Here is a 16,144-nt window from a genome sequence, read left to right as displayed (position 1 = left end):
GAAGAAGAGTTCAGGCGTAAGGAATTAATCACAACTACCGGTATGGGCTCTATCTGATGCTACATTATTTGGGATCTCACTGCATCAAACTTTTCTCTTCTGCAACTTTTAGATCATTCTTTCTACTGACACACACCTATTTCTGTATCGTGAATTAGCTCATATGCCATTGACCACCAGAACAATGATGTCAGTAGAATGCGGAAGGTGCGTTGGTTCATATAAATTTTATTTCAGAGATTAATATCTCATACAAGCGAGTCACAGCCTGGAATGGAAAGTACACGAACATACTTGAAATCATCAACCACAGGAAAAAAGGGAAATGTACGGAAGCTCCATTCACTCTGCATTCTCTCTCTGGCCCATGGAGCCAGCCATTCACTCACCTGGGACATGATTACCTGTTTCTCCCCGACTTCTGTACATTTTTCTTTGTCTTCCAAAACCTTCTATGCATCCCCCCGTGCCCTAGCAAGCTACCATTCTTTAAGATAATATGCTACACTCATCCCAGCATCCTTTTAAAATGAACACTGTAAATGTCTTTTTCATTTGCTGGTGGGTTTGATATAATTGTATTTATTTGTCATTATTCAGGTTGCAAAGTTCAAAAGGTTTTGAGAAACATGCTCCCAACTCTTTTCCCCAAGCCCCGTTATTTTTAAATGACAGTTTGGCTGATTACTAAATCTATTTCTCAGGTGTGTCTATATCATGTAATAGCAAAACAAAAACAAAACTCAAAAACAAAAAACCTTGTATTCACCCTTAGATCATCCACCAGCTCAAATACTCCTTATCTTCCTGTAATAAAACTAACAAAAATCTTCATTTCACCCTGTTTCTCACTGGAACTACAGATCTCTGGCTATCCCTCACTTCACAGCCAAATCTCATGAAATATTCATCTCTAATTGCCATCGTGTCCTCACAACTCCCACGGCTGGCTTTCACGTCCTCCACTGCACTAAAACATCTTCTGCGCTGGTTACCAGTAAGGTTTTCGTAATTAAATTTAACAGACAGAAAACCAGACGCAGTCCACATGCCCCTGGACTGGGGGGATGGATACATAGACTGTGGCGCATTCACACTGTGGCAGAAATAAAGCAGAAGGAGAAAGTGACGTATGGGACAGTGCGGACCCTTCTCATATGCACGATGCTGAGTGGGAGAAGCCACATTCAAAGACTAAATCCTCTGTAACTGCATTTACGTGACAGTCTTGCCCAGACAAAACTGTACGGGCAGTGAACAGGTCAACGGTGGCCCTGTGTCGTCTGGGGGAGGATGGAGCGCTGTCGTACAATGGTACGTATGTGTCAATATCACAAAACCAAACACTTCGATGGGCTTTTCCTGTATGCAAATTATAGCATAATTAAATAAATGAATAACACAGGTATATTTTGTTCCTCGGTCAGTGTATTTGAAGCGATGGCTGCCTACGACACTGGTTTTCCTTTCTCTGTGGTCTGTGCGTCCTCATTTTCTCCCTTCTGCCCTCATGGCTCCATTCTGGTCTCTCACAGATGTCTCTCTTCCATACACCCCCTCCCATCAAGCTGTCCAAACCCTCCGAAATGACACAGTTCTGCGGCATTCTGTTCTGACTCTTTTCTGGCCCCACGCTCCTGTTCACTGGTTTCTTCAGCCTACAGGCTGATGACTTACCCATCTCCCCAGACGTGTCACCTGACCTACTGGCTCACCTATGATGTTATCTTTGGACGTCTCACCAATACCTGTCCTGTGTTCTGGAAACTTCCCCTCCCTGCAGTGTCCTCTGGATTGGCAGAAACCATCCCAATTTCACCCTGAATGCAGGAGAAACTCAGACCTTGTCCTCTGACATCTTCCCCTCCACCTCCCTCCACACTTTCTGACAAATGAACAGCCAGGACTGATTCTACTTTCTACTCTTTGGATGAGCCCTGGAACCTGCTCCCTCCTCTCTGCATGTATTCTGCTGCCTGGGTTCAGATCCCATCCTTCTCTCCGGGGTCCCTGTGCTAACTTCCAGCTCTTCTCTCCCTGTCTCTGATCTTAACTCTTTCCAACCAGCCTCTTATTCGTTGGCATAACATGCACAGAGTCCCTTGGGTGTCTCACTCCTTAACGCTTGATTTCAAGGGCCTCCCAACCCAGTCAGTAGATGTTGAACTCCTCGCAGTACTTCAGCCAGAAGACGCTGATAAGAACAGCTCTTAAAGTGTTGAGTTAAAATACGAACATTTATTGTTATTAAGTGCCGGAAACTGAGTCTACAGAGATGAATCACACCCTGTGCTGTCCTCAAGGAAACGGGGAAGAAAATGCATTTAAAAAAAGGCTCCGCACCCCCAGCCCTCAGAGGCAGCCTCTGCTACACCAGCACTTTTGAAATAAACGGGTCGGTAAAGAGAGTGTGTGTCATCGGCAAGTGCTTTGCCTGCCTTTATCTTTGATTTTCCCCAAAGTAAGGCTGTAATTTTGCTCTCTTTTTCAAGTTGAAAAAATCGATGCTGAATTTAAGTCACTCCTCTATGTTGACTCAAACAAACAAACAAAATCACCGCTTAGAGTGAGGAAGAAACACAAATCAAACGCTGAAGAAGTGCACTGGTCAACACTACCCCAAATGTACTTATTTATTCTATTTTTCTCAGCGTTACCAAGGTATCATTGACAAATAAAATTGTAAAATATTTATGAAAGAGCACAATGTGAAGATTTGACACACGTATACCTTGAGAAAGGATTTCCCCACGTCCATCACCAAAAATATTTACCTTTTTAATTATTTTGGTGACAACATTCAAGTTCTACTCTTCTGTCAAATTTCAGTTATACAGTACAGTGGTGTCAACTATAGTCACCAATGTTATACGTTGAATCCACAAGCCTTATTCATCTTACAGCTGAAAAGTTTGTACCCTTTAACCAACCCTCCCCTACTTCCCACACCCCCTGGCCCTGGGCAACCACCATTCTACTCTCTGTTTCTGTGAGTTTAACTTTTCTGGTTTTTAGATTCCACATAGAAGTGAGACCCTACAGTATATGTCTTTCTCTTTCTGGCTTATTTCACTTAGCATAATATCCTCCAAGTCCAACCATGTTGTCGCAAATGACAGGATTTCCTGTTATTTAAAGGCTGGATAATATTCCATGGACTACGGTGTATATATATATATATATATTGCATATTTTTTGATCCTTTCATCTGTTGATGGACATGTAGTTTGCTTCCATACCATGGCTATTGTGAATAATACTGCAGTGAACGTGGGGGTGCAGGTGTCTCTTAGAGAGATGATATCTTTCCTTTAGATACAGACCCAGAAGTGGGATTGCTGGATCATATGGTAATTCTATTCCATATTTTTCATAGGTTAAGAAAATGGAAGGAAGGAAGGATTAAGATAAAGATGGTTAAAGCAAAACAATTATTCGTGACATTTGTTAAAATGGCAAGGCAGACTTTAAGGACTGTCTTGAATATATAGGGACCACTGCAATGGGGTCTTGTGGCAGGGGAGAGAGATTAGCCTCAACTCCAAACACAACAAGGAAAGCCGAGAAGCGAAGCGGAGTATTTGTTTGGGGGTGGCAGGGGTGGGGTCAGGGGTGGATGGAAAATCACCAAGAGGGTAGGGGAATCCTTTGTAAACAGACCTAATGGGTTTCAAGCTGAAGGCAGGCAAGGGTGATCAGATAGCACCTGAGGGTTGGCGGGGGTTGGGAGTTGAGGGGAGTGACCAGATATCAAGGGTGGGAGATTCTAGCAAAACCAACTTGACAGAATTTTTGCTAAAACTGTGCTCCTGGAGGACCTGCCCAAGGATGGAGCCCAGCCTGACTCAGAGGAGTCTGACTAGAGTTTGGCCAAGAAGAGAATCTTTGTCAAGATTTCCTACATTTGCAAAGCAAAGGTCAGAAAGGTGCATTATGAAATAACAATAATAGCAAACTCTTTCTGCAGCGCTCACAGCACCCCATGTGATGTTTGATGCACGTCATATATATTCCTGAAATTCTCACTGCAGCCATAAAATAGTTCCTTGTCGTATCCCCATTTTACAGCAAAAGAAAATAACCTAGAACGTAAGTCACCTGCCTGAGATCATACATTTAGTAATGGCAGAACTAACATTACTAACCAGGCAGTCTAACTCCATAGTTTACCTTGTAATCATTGTAATACCTTAAGAAACTGGTCAGGGGCTTCCCTGGTGGCGCAGTGGTTAGGAATCCGCCTGCCAATACAGGGGACACGGGTTCGAGCCCTGGCCCGAGAAGATCCCACGTGCCGCAGAGCAACTAAGCCCATGCACCACAACTACTGAGCCTGCGTTCTAGAGCCCATGAGCCACAACTACTGAGCCCACGTGCCACAACTAATGAAGCCCGTGCGCCTATAGCCCGTGCTCCGCAACAAAGAGAAGCCACCGCAATGAGAGGCCTGCGCACCGCAAGTAAGAGTAGCCCCCGCTCACCGCAACTAGAGAAAAGAAAGCCCATGTGCAGCAACGAAGACCCAACACAGCCAAGAATAAATAAATTAATTAATTAATTTTTAAAAATTATTTTAAAAAAAGAAACTGGTCAAAGTGAAAAAAATGAAATTTTAATATTTAATGCCAGGAATCTTATAATTAAAAAAAATTTTTTTAAAACAGAGGTGAATAATGGTTTCTTAAAACCACTTCACAGAGGAAAAGGGTATTATGAAGAGAAACAATTCTGTAAAGAGTAATCTTAAAAAAGGACATTTATATTGACAAAAAGAGATCTCTTTGGCGCTTAGTAAATACAGACAAAACAGGATGGACACACGAGTGTCCCCAATCTTTGGGCCAACAGTCTCTCCCTCAGAAGGCCTCTTGCCTTAGGATGGCGTGCCTTCACGCATAATGACTTCAAATCTTGGAAATCATATTTCAAGGAAACTCACTCCAGTTTTAAACTAAGCACACATAAAATACGGCCACTTCTATTTCCAAAAGTATTTCACTTTGACAGACCTGGCAAAGTATGTGGTATATGAGGTTGTTTGTCAAAAGCTCACAAACTGTGTCCTAATAATCTTTGTTTTTTTCCCTTTTACCAGAGAAAGTATGGGGTGCTATATATCAGAGAATGTTAAGTAAGTACCAGCGGGTTCTGGTTTTTGTTTCTCCATGAGAGAGAGAAAAAGTAGGAATGCTCGTTCTCACGCCAGTACTTCTTCATTATCTTTCAACACTTAACACACAACAGAACAGAGGCAAGGAGATAATTCTGGGTCTTCAGCTTCCAGGGGATCTCATACCAAGTATGGAATGACCTTGGGCCGCTGAATCCAGTTTCTTGAAATGAAAATACATGGAGGAAAATCACTGCAGTACCTTCAGGATGGACCTTCTCTAACGGAGCAGGACGCTATGCGGTCTTCAGAGGACAGACACCCCCCCGGAAACACACACACACACACACACACACAAAACGTGCCCTCCGCGTGCCTCTAGTGTGTAGAAAAACTTTACCTGCTAGACCTTCCCCGAGTTCCAAAGAATAAATTTAATCAGAGAAGTGAGAAAATGCAGAAGCAAAGGAAAAGTCAGAAAGAGAAAATAATACCAGTTTAGCCATTCAACAAAGTCAAGGGGTTCCTCAAGGGCTATAGATCATCTCCTGAGCCACGTCCTTTGAGCTGTTTTGCAGATACTGAAACCTCCACCAGGCGGAAGAAGTTAACTGCGTGCCGCCCACAAGCATGCAGACCCCAGATGGGTTGGAACCAGAGGGCTCATGATGTTGATGCCCTTAAAACTGCCTGTTTTTAAAATTTATCGTATCAGAAAAAATATTCAGGTAATATGACTGTGAACAATTTCACGGTAATGAATACTTCAAAAAGGACAATCAGGGCTTCCCTGGTAGCACAGTGGTTGAGAATCTGCCTGCTAATGCAGGGGACACGGGTTCGAGCCCTGGTCTGGGAGGATCCCATATGCCACGGAGCAACTAGGCCCGAGAGCCACAACTACTGAGCCTGCGCGTCCGGAGCCTGTGCTCCGCAACGAGAGGCCGCGACAGTGAGAGGCCCGCGCACCGCGATGAAGAGTGGTCCCCGCTTGCCACGACTAGAGAAAGCCCTCGCGCAGAAACGAAGACCCAACACAGCAAACATAAATAAATAAATTACTAAACTCCTACCCCTAACATCTTCTTTAAAAAAAAAAAGAAAGGAGAATCAGCAGAGTGTTAAACCTCTTCTGTATGTTTTATTTCACTTTCTGTTGCAGTATTTCTATCACTATAGCAACACAATCTGGAGAGTCACCCTTCGCAAGTAAAAGATTTTTCCCAGAAAAAAAAAAAAAACTCCGTGCATGGGCAAAGATTCTAGTAGAACTGTGGATCAGTAATACTGTACCTGGCCTTTTCCCCTGAACTTTTAAATGTTTGTCTAGAGCTTGACCATCAAGAGAGGCACGCTAATAAAACAGGGTAGGAGTATGGTCACTGGTCAGACTCAAAACCATAACTGCACTTGATCAAGAGTCCTTATACCTCATGCTACAAAAAGAAACAAAGTCTCCACTGACTAGAGAGTGGCTGTCCCCCAGAGTGTGACAGTGAGTCAGGACAGGAACACACAGGGGCCCCAGAAAAGCCCTCACCGGTCACTTTAAGTGACCGCTGTGTGGTGTGCCTGTCCCCCAACCTGCTACGCCAGAGGGCAGAGTATCCGCTCATGTCTCTGTGTGATTTACCGTCTTGCTTTGAGTCCCCGAGTCCCTTGTTTGAGGAACTGCTTTGTGCCAAGGAGGGCCAACTGGAAGGTACGTGCGGGGGACCCACCCTTTTCTTGTGTGAAACGTGTCCCTCGGACGGAAGACGGTAGACACGTGGTCTTCCCCGCCCCGATGACTCAGTGGGTTTCGTTTTCCAAGGTGCGATGTTATCCCTGGACCAGGGTCAGGGTGAGAACATCTCTACAGAGCCATGAACTAGGGAATGGAACGATGGCGGAACTTCTGAGCCTCCTCCTGATACAACTTAAAGCCTGAGCTCCATCAAATCAAAACATTTTGCTTGAGCTGCTGACAGTTTAACCTCCAGCTACACGATCTCAGAGAAAGGAAGGTTTTTGCCGAGTAGGTGGAAGTCACCATGGACAGAAGGAAGAGAAAGAACCTACCACTTCACCTAAGACATTCCCCCTAGTGCTCCTCTGAGCCACAGTGAGACTTTTTATGGGCGCAGAGTATGAGCTACCAATACCAAAATGACCTGGGAGAATCTTTATGGAGAAGACCAGTTTCATGTAGTCTTGGGAATTTCCCATTTGATGGATAGCCAGGAGGCTTCCTTGTGCATCCGAGTTCCGTGCTAGCCTGTGCAGGGACTCTGAGCTAATTAGAGAAAGTGTCTCCTCTGATGCAAAGCGTCCTGGATCAAGAGACAACGTGGACCCCTCACCAGGGGTGCAGGCCCTCACCCTACCCCCGCTATGCAGCAGGGTCTACAGTGCCCACGTCTGCCCTTTGCTCAAGGCATGAAGCTGCATCATACGCTGTGTGTGCCTTCTGCCCTGGGATATCTATCCTGGGAAGGTCCTGGTATGCATGGAAGTGCCTTTTCCCTTGTGCTGTGTGAAGGTTGCCAGGACTCACCACACCAGAGCTAGCCTCTGGCATAGCGATTATTGTGAGCTACAGGCAACCGAGAACCAGCTGACACGGGAAAAGCTCTTTCCATCCCTCTAAGCGACTCCAAATAGAGTATATAAGCTCCCCCCTTTGGATAGGAGGTTTACGTTGATAAAGAAAATTCCCACTTGTAAAGACGTTTCTGACCAGGAAGAGAGGTGCTCCTGGAGACGTTTCTTGCCCCTGAGAGGCTCCAGTCTCCACAGGAGACCCGACCTTGTTTATCATATGTGTCCTCCCCTCCCCTCCCCTGCCCTGCCCAGAGCCTGCCTACCAGAAGATCAAACCCCTTTTTCTTAGTTTAGCGTAAAATGGTGTAAAGTCCTCAATCATCTTGCCTCTTCCTCAACCCGTGTTTCTCTTTGTGAAACACCAGTGCATTAAAACTGGGTTTTTTTCCATCTTGTTAATCTGTCTTTACCAGTTTGATTCACAGCCATTGAAACTAGAGTGGAAGGAAAAAAGATCTGTCCTCCCCTACAAGTTCAAAGAAAGCATCCTTTAAGAAGAGAGAGAAAAAGGACTGTACGTGTATGTGTATATGCACGTGGATGTGTGTGCACACGTGTGTGCGCGTGTGTGCGCGCGTGCATGCTTCATTGTTGTCCCCAGGCTCCCTGTATTACTCAGAAGCTCTCCTGCTCTGTGCTTAGATCCTGTCTGTGATGGCAAATGTCTTTATTGGGAAGGAACCACCTGCTCCGTGGGCTTATTTTGGTCCCGTTGGCTGAGTCAGCACTTCTGTATTAACTGTGTAGTTCCCACCTTCCCTCTCACCTCCTCAGCAGGAGAGACACTGCTGGACAAAATCCATCACAAACACGTCCAAGCATAAAATGTGTTCTTACACCATGAGAACGGACTTAGGCGTCAGTGGGTTAGTGAACGACTTCTATACAGAAACACCTGACACCCAACTGACCATGCTTTTGCCCTGTCTGCTTCCCTTTCTGAAAACAACAGGCAGATACCTCTCCGTTATCCAGTTAGGGAATGGAACTCACATCCAAATTAGACCTAAGTCCTTTCAACTGGGAAACAACTCTTGTTATACGGCAGCAGAAGGGGAGCCAAGGTACAAGGAACTGGCACAAGATATGCAACAGTTTTTTACAAAGTAAGCTGAACAGAAACAGTAGCCACATCCTGGCTGTAGGTCTTAGTGGGCAAATGCAGAGGAGATGAGTTTAGAGCTTAAAACACTGACTCTTCACTGAGATCATCTGGTTCAGATTCCCTCCCCACCCCGCTTCCCCACCTTTCTCTTTTACGTTCATCCTCAGGTGTAGGTGGACCCAGCGCTAACCTAAGATGCTTCCAGCCCCTACGCAATCCACCCCACCCCCACTGTATGCCACTGCTGTTCAGATTCCCACACTTTAGTTATCTTTGTCTTTCAGGTACATGGGAAGAGACTACAGGTGCTCAGCCTCCCTGAAATGTGCCACTTTTGAGTGGGAATTATTTTGTGCCAGAGGCAATCAAGCCCTGCAGGTTCAAGGGAAACTACTACCACTCCCTAACTACTGAGAATAATTTAAGTGGTTTATTTTTTCCCCCAAAGAGTTATTCCCAGAGATAAATGTTAGCTAAGCAACCCCATCTACCTGGCAGGGCAAACATCTAATTACCCAACATCCACTCTTCTTCTCATCCTGAGAATGACCCTCCTGTCCTGGGAACCGTAGGCCCCATCCCATTCGTTCACCCAGGGCGGTGCACAGACCTCCTTTGACCCTTCTGTCTCTGAGCCTCTCCGGAATGTGGGATCTCTGAATCTCATGTGAGTGGGAGTACATACACAATTAAATTTGACTTTCCCCTGTCCATGTGTCTCATGTCCATTTAATTCTTAGGTCAGAAAAACATGGAAGGGTAAAATGTGCTTCCTCCCTGACAGGACTTGATAAATATTTTCTTCAGTTCACCTAACCTTTGTTAAGTATCTCCTTGAACTACTGTTTCCAAACTCTGTCCCGGAAGAAGAAATGCTTTATCACAAGAGCTCACTGCTGATGAGATTATCCAATTATTATTCTTCCCCTGAAAGAAAAAACAGGTGCTAATTTGACGGAAGCTGAATGCAGAAAGAAAAGATGGCGAACACGTAAGCCCCCACTATAATCCTTCCTGGTGGTAGAACTGGTTTTTCTGGAATGTGAGGCTGGGGTCAGGAATATCTACTTCGCCCTCTCAAGTCAGCCCATCTGATGCTGCTGGCCATGCCTGCCAGAGGAGTGACCCACACCCTGGTACTGACCTAGCTAGTCCTAGCTTGGGGCACCCTGGTCATGTCTGTCCAGTTTCATCCAACACTTCCTGTCAAGCGCTCCTTGGCGGACTTAAATTGCTGGAATAATTCACACATTATAGCTCTGATTCCTCCACATGTTACCTAAGAAAAGAGACTATTCCACCCACCATCCCCCAACACACATACACAGAGTACAGGCAGAGTCTACACCCTGCAGAGCAAACATGGTGCGCAATTTAGGTTAGGAAAAGATCGCCAAACTTTCACAAGGTTTCATTGCTGTTTCTTTGCTTTCATATGTCAGTTCTCCAACAAGATAAATGAGGGCTGGTGGCAGGGCTTGAAACCAGTGGTCCTTAACTGGGGATGATTGTGCCCCCTTCCCCCTGGGACATCTGGCAATTCCTGACACATAACTTGATGAGAAAGGGTAGTACTGGCATCTAGTAAGTAGAGACCAGGGTTGCTATGAAACACCCCACAGAGCACAGAACAGTCCCTCAACAACCAAGAATGATCCAGCCCCAAATGTCGGCAGTGCCACAGGTAAAAAAAACCATGCCCTACGTCTATGTATGGAAAACTCACCAATATCAACTGGGCACAGGTAGCAGGACACCAGTGCTTGAGAAAGAAGCAATCACCGTATCCCTGAAACCTCAGCTATCCATTTTACTAGCACACATCAGATATTTCACAGTGGAATGAAATCCATTCTGTTACTTCCTAACTCCTATGACTTCAATGCTCTATGTTTTTTAATAGATCTTTATTGGAGTATAATTGCTTCACAATACTGTGTTAGATGTCAAACTGTATTACAAAGCTACAGTAATGAAGACAGTATGGTACTGGCACAAAAACAGAAACGTAGATCAATGGTACAGGATAGAAAGCCCAGAGAGAAACCCATGCACCTACGGTCACCTTATCTTTGATAAAGGAGGCAAGGATATACAATGGAGAAAAGACAGCCCCTTCAGTAAGTGGTGCTGGGAAAACTGGACAGCTACATGTAAAAGAATGAAATTAGAACACTCCCTAACACCATACACAAAGATAAACTCCATAAGACCTAAATGTAAGACCAGACCCTATAAAACTCCTAGAGGAAAACATAGGAAAACACTCTTTGACATAAACCACAGAAGATCTTTTTTGACCCACTTCCTAGACTAATGAAAATAAAAACAAAAACAAACAAATGGGACCTAATTAAACGTCATTGTTCTATTTATAGACCACTGACCCCAAGACAATGAATCAGAGAAAACCCCTATAGAAACACCAGATGGCAACATTCTATGATGGCTTATGGAAATATGGGTATCATCTCCTAGAGAGGAGAGTGGCCTCACCTACCACACACCTTAAGAAATATTCATATCTTCTGACACAGCCAGTGTATCTCTACCTGTTACATTCATTCTAACACTTAATTACATTTAACTTTCTGTAAACTCACAGGCCCGAGTAACAAGTTTTCTAAAACGCCTTCCAGGGTGAATATTCTATAATTAATACCCAGGAATATGAGTTTATATAGCTCTAGAGGCAACAAAAGATCTTTAGGGGGTGAATGTAAACATTCTTAATGGTCTCCTCCTGATACAACACACAACAGTGTCAGTTTGGAGTCTGTATGTTGGTTCGTTCGGTTGATTGATGGGTTAGCTATACTTAAAAAAGTCAAGGGCCTGTTCCTTTAAGACTTCAAAACGATGGAGGGGTGGTCCTCAGACATTTATCTTCCCACTCCCCATGGACAGGACTGTTCTCTTCCAAATCTCTTGAATGATTTCCCAGCCTCTGTCTCCGATCAGCTCTATTTAGCTGACTCATTTGACTACTCTCCTAGCCATTATATCTCAACACCAAATTTGTTTCCTCAGTGGGAAAAACAAACATTTAAAAGGAAGTAGGTGTCCAGCAACAAGAAAGCTAAAGGAGCGAGTTTGGGGCAGCTTCGACACACACCAGAGACCACTCAGAACACACACTCTGCCCCTGGACCCACACTCAGCTGCTTGCAATCTGCAGGCATTTTACCGAGCCTGCGCTCTAGAGCCCGCAAGCCACTACTGAGCCGGCGTGCCAGAACTACTGAGCCTGTGCTCTAGAGCCTGCAAGCCACAACTACTGAGCCCTCGTGCTGCAACTACTGAAGCCTGCTCGCCTAGAGCCCGTGCCCGGCAAGAAGAGAAGACACTGCAACGAGAAGCCCGCGCACCGCAACGAAGAGTAGCCCCCGCTCGCCGCAACTAGAGAAAGCTCGTGTGCAGCAACGAAGACCCAACACAGCCAAAAATAAAAATTTTTTTAAAAAGATTTAAAAATAATTTTAAAATGCAGCTATACATCATTGTGAAGGTATTTGCATCCACTGCCACAGAGCTGAGTGACATTTTTCTTATTGTGCCATTTTATGTTTTGTTCTGTTTGAAGTTCGCTTTCTGCTACTACTACTACTACTAATAATAATAATGTATAGCTTCACTGCTTGGTCCTGTAGAAAAGTAAGCATGGACGAGGTTCAGAAGTACTGACCAAAGAAGGCCCCATTTCTACTACAGAGAACAATCTCCCTTGTCTGGGAAGATACAAGGAAAAAGCACTTCAAGTAATACAGAAAAGGTAAGTATTGGGCTGCCCAGGTGGCGCAGTGGTTGAGAGTCCGCCTGCCGATGCAGGGGACACGGGTTCGTGCCCCGGTCCGGGAAGATCCCACATGCTGCGGAGCGGCTGGGCCCGTGAGCCATGGCCGCTGAGCCTGCGCTCTGCAACGGGAGAGGCCACAGCAGTGAGAGGCCCGCGTACCGCAAAAAAAAAAAAAAAAAAAAAAAAAAGGTAAGTATTGAGGGGACAGTGTATTCAGGAAGAATTGATAGGCATGAAGGGTGCAGAATGCACTTTTTTTTTTTTTGAGTAAGACTGTCACTTTATTTTTTTATATTTTTTAATTTAATTTTTATTGGAGTATAGGTGCTTTACAAAGTTGTCTCAGTTTCTGCTGTACAGCAAAGTGACTAAGTAATACATACACAGAATGCACTTATTGATAAAGGAACTGGACAAGGCTGTTTTCCTAACATGATAATCGGGACCCAGGAAGTCTGTCTTTCTTTTTTTTTAAATCAGCCTTTCTTCACTTGGGGATAAGGACAGTGAAATGACCAAAACATGAGCCCCACTTCAAATGGCTCTGTGGACTGTAAGTCACTTGAGCTGTTGGTCTGATGGAAAAGTGATTAGGATTTCCTGTGCAGGCTGAATCCAGGGAGAGGATTAAGGAGAATCCAGGCTGATCATTTCAAGTCCATCCTAAATGATCCCTTTTCTGCAACAATGCCCCCTCACGTCTGTAGGGGGTGGTTCAGAGCCCTTGCCATTACACTCCCAGGGCACTCCACACCCGCCGCTGTCAGGTGTGACACTTCAGTACTGGTCATTTAGAAGAGCATCTTCCCCACGAACGTGAGAACCACAGAGACAGTGGCAGGACCTTCCTCACTTGTACATCCTTCATATCCAGCTCTTATTAGTTGCTCAACAAACCTCATTAAATCCAAGAGTGATTGAACATAAGAATGAGAGCAGAGCTCACATTGTTACCATATACTTGTCAGGGTTCTAAGCCCTATCACCAATAAAGAGGGTAATTCAACCTGGACCGCCCAACTAGGAAGGACTGGAGCCTGTGCATAAACTCAGGACATCTTAGAGGAATTTGCTAAAGACATCGCAATAACAGTTCAAGACTAACTATTATGGATGGAAATAATCTAAGCGTACAATGATGGGTAAATGGATAAAGAAAATGTGGTACACACACACACACACACAGAGGAATATTATTCAGCCATGAGAAATAAGAAATACGCCCATTTATGACAATATGTGAGGTGACGGACGCTAACTATATTTATTATGGTGACCTTTCACAATATATACAAATACTGAATCATTATGTTCTACACCTGAAACTAATATAATGTTATAGATCAATTACATATCAATAAAAAAGCAGCTTTTTTTTTTTTTAAGTTTGAGACTTATGTTTTTTCCCATGTGTACAACTGATAAAACATCTCACACACTTAACAACTATGGAAAGCTCATAAGAACAGAGCAATTGACCCTCGGAAGCTGTATGTAAGTCAAAATAATCCACAGCATTAAACAAACCCTGCTCGGTGTCAGCAAACAAGTACATGGGCCCTCTTATTACGCAATCACCCAATAAAACACAAGACATAAGCTATTACAGCAAGGAGTCCAAGGCAGGCGATTCTAAGTCTAGGCAGCTACGAGAAGGGAATTTAAAGCATGTCACATGGTCGTCAATGCTCAGATTCTAAGGACTAGATTCTGTAAGAACCGGCGGTTAAAATTCATAGAGTGAGCTGAGTGAGCCTTCACCTGCGTGTCGGACGACAAGGCTCAGAGAAGGCACCCAGCTCCACCACCACCGCCCAAGTAGTCCAGTTGGGAAAGAAGCCTGGTGGGGAACAGGAGGCCCTTTCTTTAAGAGAAGCCTGATGCAAAAGCCAGCAACGCAGCCTGTGAATTTAAGTATTCTAAACAAGAGTAAAGAAAGACATAGGGGCTTTCCTGGTGGCTCAGCGGTTGAGAATCCGCCTGCCAACGCAGGGGACACGGGTTCGATCCCTGGTCCGGGAAGATCCCACATGCCACGGAGCCACTAAGCCCGAGCACCACAACTACTGAGCCTGCGCTCTAGAGCCCGCGAGCCACAACTACTCAGCCCACGTGCCGCAACTACTGAAGCCCATGTGCCTAGAGCCCGTGCTCCACAATGAGAGAAGCCACTGCAATGAGAAGCCCGCACACTGCAACGAAGAAGTAGCCCCTGCTCGCTGCAACTAGAGAAAGCCCGCGCGCACCAACGAAGACCCAACACGGCCAAAAATAAATAAATAAAAATAAATAAATTTATATTAAAAAAAAGACATACAATTCGCTAGTTCTTAACTGCTCCAATTATTCAATTATTTATTCATGTATACATTTATTCACTCTTTCTGCAAACGATTATTGATCCCCAGGTAGAGCCGCGCTTCTCAGACTCTGATGAGCATACAAATCACCCAAGGATCTCATTAGAAAGCAGGTCTGACTCAGGAGGTCTGGGGCAGGGCATGAGATTCTGCACTTCTGACAGCCTCCTGGGTGATGCAGACATTTCTGGTCTGTGGACAACCCTGTCCCAGGCACATGAGACACTAAGAGGAAGAGTTCACAGTCCTTCTGGTTCAAGGACGGCCTCTACTAGACTAGGAAAAAAACCCGAAAATCAGTGAGGTTTTCCTCAAAAGTTCTTGCACTCTCCAACGGACTAGGAGACTCAGCAAAAAAAGTATATCCTTTTTATTCTCTCATATTGTATTATATTATGCTATATTCTATCATAATGTATATATGCACACACACCCATGTGGTTGCAGAGGAAAATTATCCTTTAATCCAATCTGGTTTGGAATGTGTTAGGAGGGTCTCCTCCCTACCTCCTAATGGTCTATTCTCTGAACAACACCACTGTATGAGTATCTAGGAGTGTGTGTGTGTGTGTGTGTGTGTGAGAGAGAGAGAGAGAGAGAGAGAGAGAGAGAGACAGAGACAGAGACAGAGACAGAGACAGAGACAGAGACAGAGACAGAGACAGAGACAGAGAGAAAGAGATTGATTTATCCTGTCTCAGGATGGACAGGAATAGTCAAGGTGCCTGGAAACAGCCTCTTCTGGCTCCCATGGTCTCCCGGGCAGTACAACCTGAGTATCTGCCAGATCACTACTGCCCTGCTGGCATTCTCCATGGAAACGTGGAGAGCTGGTCACTCCAGCCCCAGTCAGGGTCTGGTCGTCCTCTCCAGCAGGCTTGGCCTGAATTTACCCTTCCTGGTACTACGGACCCTGTCCTCCCTCTGGTGCCTTCGCCAGGAAGGCTAGCCCAGTCTTTGCAAGTGTGTTGGGGGTGGGAGTGATCATAGCCCTCACCACAGGGACACCCACGACAGCCCAAAGACAATTAGTCCAGCTCTCTTCCTCCTGTCAGAGAGGAAGAAAACATTTCCACTACCCTTTTAGGTTCAGTAGCTGGCACGTGCAAATTAAACCAACAAAACCCAAATTAACAAAAGAAAATGTATACAGATTTTATTGATGTTCATAATTTTACCTGTATGCGGAG

At 44.9% G+C, this 16,144-nt stretch overlaps 1 protein-coding gene across 8 annotated transcripts in view; it reads right to left on the bottom strand.

The window, feature by feature from the left end:
* The window catches only part of STS (steroid sulfatase), a 552,741-nt gene that overhangs the window by 194,218 nt on the left and 342,379 nt on the right, over positions 1 to 16,144 (bottom strand). The gene's annotated exons all lie outside the window — the stretch shown is intronic.

This window comes from Stenella coeruleoalba (genome assembly GCF_951394435.1).
Source record: "Stenella coeruleoalba genome assembly, chromosome: X".
Taxonomy (NCBI): Eukaryota; Metazoa; Chordata; class Mammalia; order Artiodactyla; family Delphinidae; genus Stenella; species Stenella coeruleoalba.
This window is presented reverse-complemented; position numbering and strand designations above follow the sequence as displayed.